The following is a 5,929-nucleotide window of genomic DNA, read 5'->3' as shown; positions in this document are numbered from 1 at the left end:
GGCCAGACTCTGATCACTGATCCCCTTCCTGAAGTATTCCTGCTTCTGTGGCTCATTGAAGCCTCGTACCTCTGTCACTCGATGGACACACTCAGAGGGGACGAGATCAGCTGCTGCTGGTCTGGAGGTGATCCAGATGAGAGCAGAGGGAAGCAGATTCCCCACAATGAGGTTCATCAGCAGCACGTCCACTGATGTCTCTTTGGTCGCATCCTGTAGAGTCTCATTCCTTTGAAAGTTTAAGGGAAGACGGCACTCGTCCAGACCATCAAAGATGAAAACAACAGAGGAGTTTTGAATCAAATGTAAACTTGTCTCTCTCATCAAGAAGGTTTGAAGAAGACTGACTAGACTAAACTTTTTGTCCTTCATCAGATTGAGCTCTCTGAAAGGAAGACAAAATATGAGCTGGACGTCCTGATTCTCTTTCCCTTCAGCCCAGTCCAGGATGAACTTCTGCACAGAGACTGTTTTTCCAATGCCAGCGACTCCCTTTGTCAGCACAGTTCTGATGGCTTTGTCTTGTTCAGGTAAAGCTCTAAAGATGTCATTGCATTTGATTGGTATTGTTGCTCCTGCTGCAGTAAATGTTTTTTTCTATCGTAGTAAACTCATGTTTATTACTGATCCCTCCAGCTTCTTCTTCTATGATGTAAAGCTCAGTGTAGATCTGGTTCAAGAGTGTTGGGTTTCCCTGCTTTCCCAATCCTTCAAAAATGTACTGATGTTTCCTTTTAATGGAAGATTTTAATCTTTGTTGGCTCTCTCGATCATGTATTTGCAGCTTATGCCTAGAAAAGAAAAGCAAATGATAAAACCAAAAGACTTTGTCATTGTTAAAAATACATCTGTTCTATACAAAGTCAAATGTAAACTTGAAACTTTCATAATATTCAAGTAATATTAAGTTATATCTTTTCAAATAATGAAGGCTGTGTCTTCTTTATTTTGTCTCTGTGGGTTTTGGTACAACATTTATTTAAAGGTACATTGACAGTTACAATGGTGAAGGATGTCATACACAAGATATTTTTTGAAAAATAACCCAAATTTAAGTCTGTTGCTTTAAATATTTTGTATTAACTTTTTTTTCCAGATGCCCTGATGTCTATTGCCGAAACCCTGCATCTGGAGAGAGTTAACTGCAAATCATCTGTACTCATCCTTTTTCACTGTATTCGCCATGGCGAGTCACCAGATCCCTCTCAGATTTATGAAGCACAAATTGAAATCAAAGCTAACAGGTGAACTGTTGTACTATAAAACCATACCTCTGGTGTGGTAGATTTTTTTCATCTCTCAAATGAATTGTGATTTGTGTTGAACTGGAATCAGGTGAATGTGATTTCTCCAGTGAACTGAAAAAAACATTAATTCTCAGATTTATTGAAGTTTTCATCTCTATTACTTAGATGCATGTCATAAAAAATTCTCAAATTATAAACTCATTCTCAATAGTGCACCAATTTGTAAATAATCAAAACAAAACCAAATGCTTCATTCAAAACCAAACTTTAGCCTCATTTTCACAAAAATACTTTGCTGCTTAGTGGACAATGTGTTATTTGAGTTCATGTTATGTTTATATTCAGTGTTATTTTTTCCTGAATGAGAATGTGGTTAAACCAGGGACCGGTGAAGAATATTTGTAGTTTTGAAATATGTCTTTGACATGAAGTGAAGTAGTGGTTTGAGATTCATAGAATCTGTTTTAGTGTGTAAGGAATTGAGGAAAAACTGAATGTATCACTATATGGCTGCAATTATCACATGCAAACAAAAAGATAAATAGATTTACCTTTGGTCAAACAGAGATTCGCCATCTTTTAACTGAATTGGAATTTTCATCGACTTGTCACTTTTCAGGGACCAAACACTGGAATCAGGTGAATGTGACCTTTCCTCAGAACTGAAAAAAAGAACTTAATCAATCTCACATTATTTTCTAGGAATCTCAGGTTCATGAAGATTTATTAAGAAAAATCATTTGCAAGCAAATTTCTTGTTTTGTCTATCTCCCAACACAAAAACTATAGGTAATGCATGCAATGTCACACAAAACAGTTATTTACCTTTGATCAGATACAGATTTGAGATTCATAGAATCTGTTTTAGTGTGTAAGGAATTGAGGAAAAACTGAATGTATCACTATATGGCTGCAATTATCACATGCAAACAAAAAGATAAATAGATTTACCTTTGGTCAAACAGAGATTCGCCATCTTTTAACTGAATTGGCATTTTCATCGACTTGTCACTTTTCAGGGACCAAACACTGGAATCAGGTGAATGTGATCTTTCCTTAGAACTGAAAAGCAACAAAATCCATCTCACCATAGTTCAGAATTGAAATTGATGTCATAAAGATTTAAGAAAAATATAATTTGCAAGCAATTTTTTAGTTTTGTTACTTCACAAAACTACTTTTTTTTTAGTTTTTCTACTTCACAATAGCAAGAACATCATAGTTAATGTATCACATAAAACATATTATTCTGCATTTACCTTTGATCAGATACAGATTCTCCATCTTTTAACTGAATTGGCATTTTCATCGACTTGTCACTTTTAAGGGACCAAACACTGGGATCAGGTGAATGTGATCTCTCCAGAGAACTGCAAATAAATAAAACCGTATCCATCTCATCATTGGATAACGATGATAATGTTCTTGCAAGTAAAAGCTGATGTCATCAAGATTTGTTAAGGACGATCCTTTACAGGACAGAAATACTTTACAATACTACATTTTAGTTTTAGCTGCCTCACAAAAGTGGCACAAACATCAAAGCCATGCTACAATAAAACTAACAAAATACAGGTGCATCTCAATAAATTAGAATGTCGTGGAAAAGTTCATTTATTTCAGTAATTCAACTCAAATTGTGAAACTCGTGTATTAAATAAATTCAATGCACACAGACTGAAGTAGTTTAAGTCTTTGGTTCTCTTAATTGTGATGATTTTGGCTCACATTTAACAAAAACCCACCAACAAATTAGAATACTTCATAAGAACTTCATACTTCAATAAAAAAAACATTTTTAGTGAATAGTTGGCCTTCTGGAAAGTATGTTCATATACTGTACATGTACTCAATACTTGGTAGGGGCTCCTTTTGCTTTAAATTCGGCGTGGCATGGAGGTGATCAGTTTCTGGCTCTGCTGAGGTGGAAGCCCAGGTTTCTTTGACAGTGGCCTTCAGCTCATCTGCATTTTTTGGTCTCTTGTTTCTCATTTTCCTCTTGACAATACCCCATAGATTCTCTATGGGGTCACAACATCAATAGGTATGTAATGCAATATCACACAAAACAGTTATTTACCTTTGATCAGATACAGATTCTCCATCTTTTAACTGAATTGGCATTTTCATCGACTTGTCACTTTTAAGGGACCAAACACTGGGATCAGGTGAATGTGATCTCTCCAGAGAACTGCAAATAAATAAAACCGTATCCATCTCATCATTGGATAACGATGATAATGTTCTTGCAAGTAAAAGCTGATGTCATCAAGATTTGTTAAGGACGATCCTTTACAGGACAGAAATACTTTACAATACTACATTTTAGTTTTAGCTGCCTCACAAAAGTGGCACAAACATCAAAGCCATGCTACAATAAAACTAACAAAATACAGGTGCATCTCAATAAATTAGAAAGTCATGGAAAAGTTCATTTATTTCAGCAATTCAACTCAAATTGTGAAACTCGGGTATTAAATAAATTCAATGCACACAGGCTGAGGTACTTTCACAAAAGGGTTTGACTGTTTAGCAGTGTCTGACTAAATGTAAATACACAAATTTTGTGATAATAAATGAAGACAATAAATTGTAGTGGAAAGCATAGATATTTTGTGCTTTTTGTAACACTTTCAATTACATTCTGCAAATAATATAACTGAACAGCTTCAGAATTGAAAGTGTCAAGTGTATTTTAGTCCTTACTGTTTAATTCAAAAGGATTTATCTTGCCTAATGTAATCTATTAAACATGCTACTCTCAGTCTGTGCATTTGTTCTCATAAATCTTTTATTAAGCCGACAGGTTGTGATTCCACAGCCTAACACAACCACATTAGTGACAGATGAATTTGCCCCAAAATATTGTCTGATTGAGAACCACCGGTTTAAAACATTACAGCAATCATGTCCATGTGGGGGGCTGCAGCATTAGGTGAGTTTTTGTATTTGATTTATTTGTAAAATGTTTTTAGCAGCATTCTATTATGTTGAAAACTGATGAATTGTTACTGTCTCAACATGTGTAAACATAATGGTTTACTTGATGGCATAAAAACAAAGGCGTTTCCTCATTAAAGTCTAGACAGAGTTTATATCATGTTATCATAAAAGATGATCAGCCAAACTTCAGTAAGAGTATTTTGAGATCTAGATAAAGGGTATAGTGCTTTGTGAATACTTATCATGTGAATCTTAAGAGGAAATCTATTTTAGTCAGTTGTTTTGATCATTTTTATGTATTTTAGTTTTTTAATCTTGTGTAAATATTGTGCTGCAATTTGCAGGCCGTTCGTGGCTCACAAACTCTTCACTTGAGTTCGGCTTAAAAAGACAATGATGTCGAAGGCTTTACATCTGTATAGGTATTTGTTTTCTTTATAGTAGTTTTTGCACAGCATGTATTTGCATTTAAAGGGGTCCTATTATGCTCTTTTACAAAGTCTTGATTTTGTTTTGGGGGTGTACTAGAACATGCTCTCATGCTTGGTGGTTCGAAAAACACATTATTTTCCACATAATTTACATTATTAAAATACCTTTCTCCCCAGCCTGGCACAAACGGCTCCATTAGTTCCAGCTTTGATGAAGGTCCGCCTTCCGAAAAGCAAAATGTGTTGTGATTGGTTAGCTGTTCCAGTGCGTTGTGATTGGCGAACAGCTTAGACAATGTTTCATTACTGCCACGCCCCTTGCTCGGTCTTTCAACAAAAACTTTTGGGCGAATCCAGCACTGTACTCCTGTTGTGGAAGCTGTCCTCAGTAAAATGCGCAGCACACAATAGCAAATTGGGGTTATAATGCTCAGGAACAGAGTTAATAAATAAATTGCAACCACTGTTTCCTGACATCATCCGCTTTCGGAAGCCCAAACGTCTTTTCGTACTTTCGTTTTCGTTTTCGTTTTTTCACCTTTCTGTAGTTCTTGAAAGGGACTTTTAAATAACTTTCTAGGTCTTTTTTATGCCCAAACATACACACTACACACTGACTAAAATTAAAAAAGTGAAAAAGCATAATAGGACCCCTTTAAGTATTCCTGTCCGTAAACTCACTCCATCGCCCACAGGTTTGCCAGGTTTTCACAACAAAACCAGACCAATTGCTACTCAAAACTAGCCCAATCGCATTATCAAGGGGGGCTCCTCCAGTAAAATTCGCATTCCAGGGGCTGAATATCACGTTATCAAGCGTACATATGTGCACGTTTGTTTATATAATATAATACGTTTTGAATATAGTGAAGCAGAAATGTTACAAGCGATTTATCAAAAACACATGGCTAAGAAAGCCACACATTTCTATGGTCTGAGATCTGACGCTCAAGCTTCTAACACATTTTTTGTTTATATCTCTCCAGTCTAGTTTTATAGATTACAGACGCTGTTTTTACTGTTTTTTTGGTCAATCAGTTTTCCGCATATATCTGAGTATGATCCTGCTTTGAATTATAAACAGCAGTCGGGGCTCATACACCTGTACAGTGAGTTTATTGCACTGTATTTATCAGATGTTCACATTCATCAGCCTGCATGATGACAGAAGCATGAGATCATCTCAGGGATGTAATAATTCTCTCAGATTTACCCAGCGTGTTAATGCAAATAAGCTTCTAGTAAAGGTGTGTCATGAATATGCAGAAGAACTTCCGGAAAGAGTGATTGATTTTTTTTTTTTTTTGT

General features: G+C 35.8%; 1 pseudogene; it reads right to left on the bottom strand.

Annotated features, from left to right (window-relative positions):
* The window catches only part of LOC107739929 (protein NLRC3-like), an 8,795-nt pseudogene extending 5,331 nt beyond the window's left edge, over positions 1-3,464 (bottom strand).
* Between the last annotated feature and the right edge of the window lie 2,465 nt (positions 3,465-5,929).

Source organism: Sinocyclocheilus rhinocerous, unplaced genomic scaffold (genome assembly GCF_001515625.1).
Source record: "Sinocyclocheilus rhinocerous isolate Xijiao unplaced genomic scaffold, SAMN03320098_v1.1 scaffold1126, whole genome shotgun sequence".
NCBI classification, from domain to species: domain Eukaryota; kingdom Metazoa; phylum Chordata; class Actinopteri; order Cypriniformes; family Cyprinidae; genus Sinocyclocheilus; species Sinocyclocheilus rhinocerous.
This window is presented reverse-complemented; position numbering and strand designations above follow the sequence as displayed.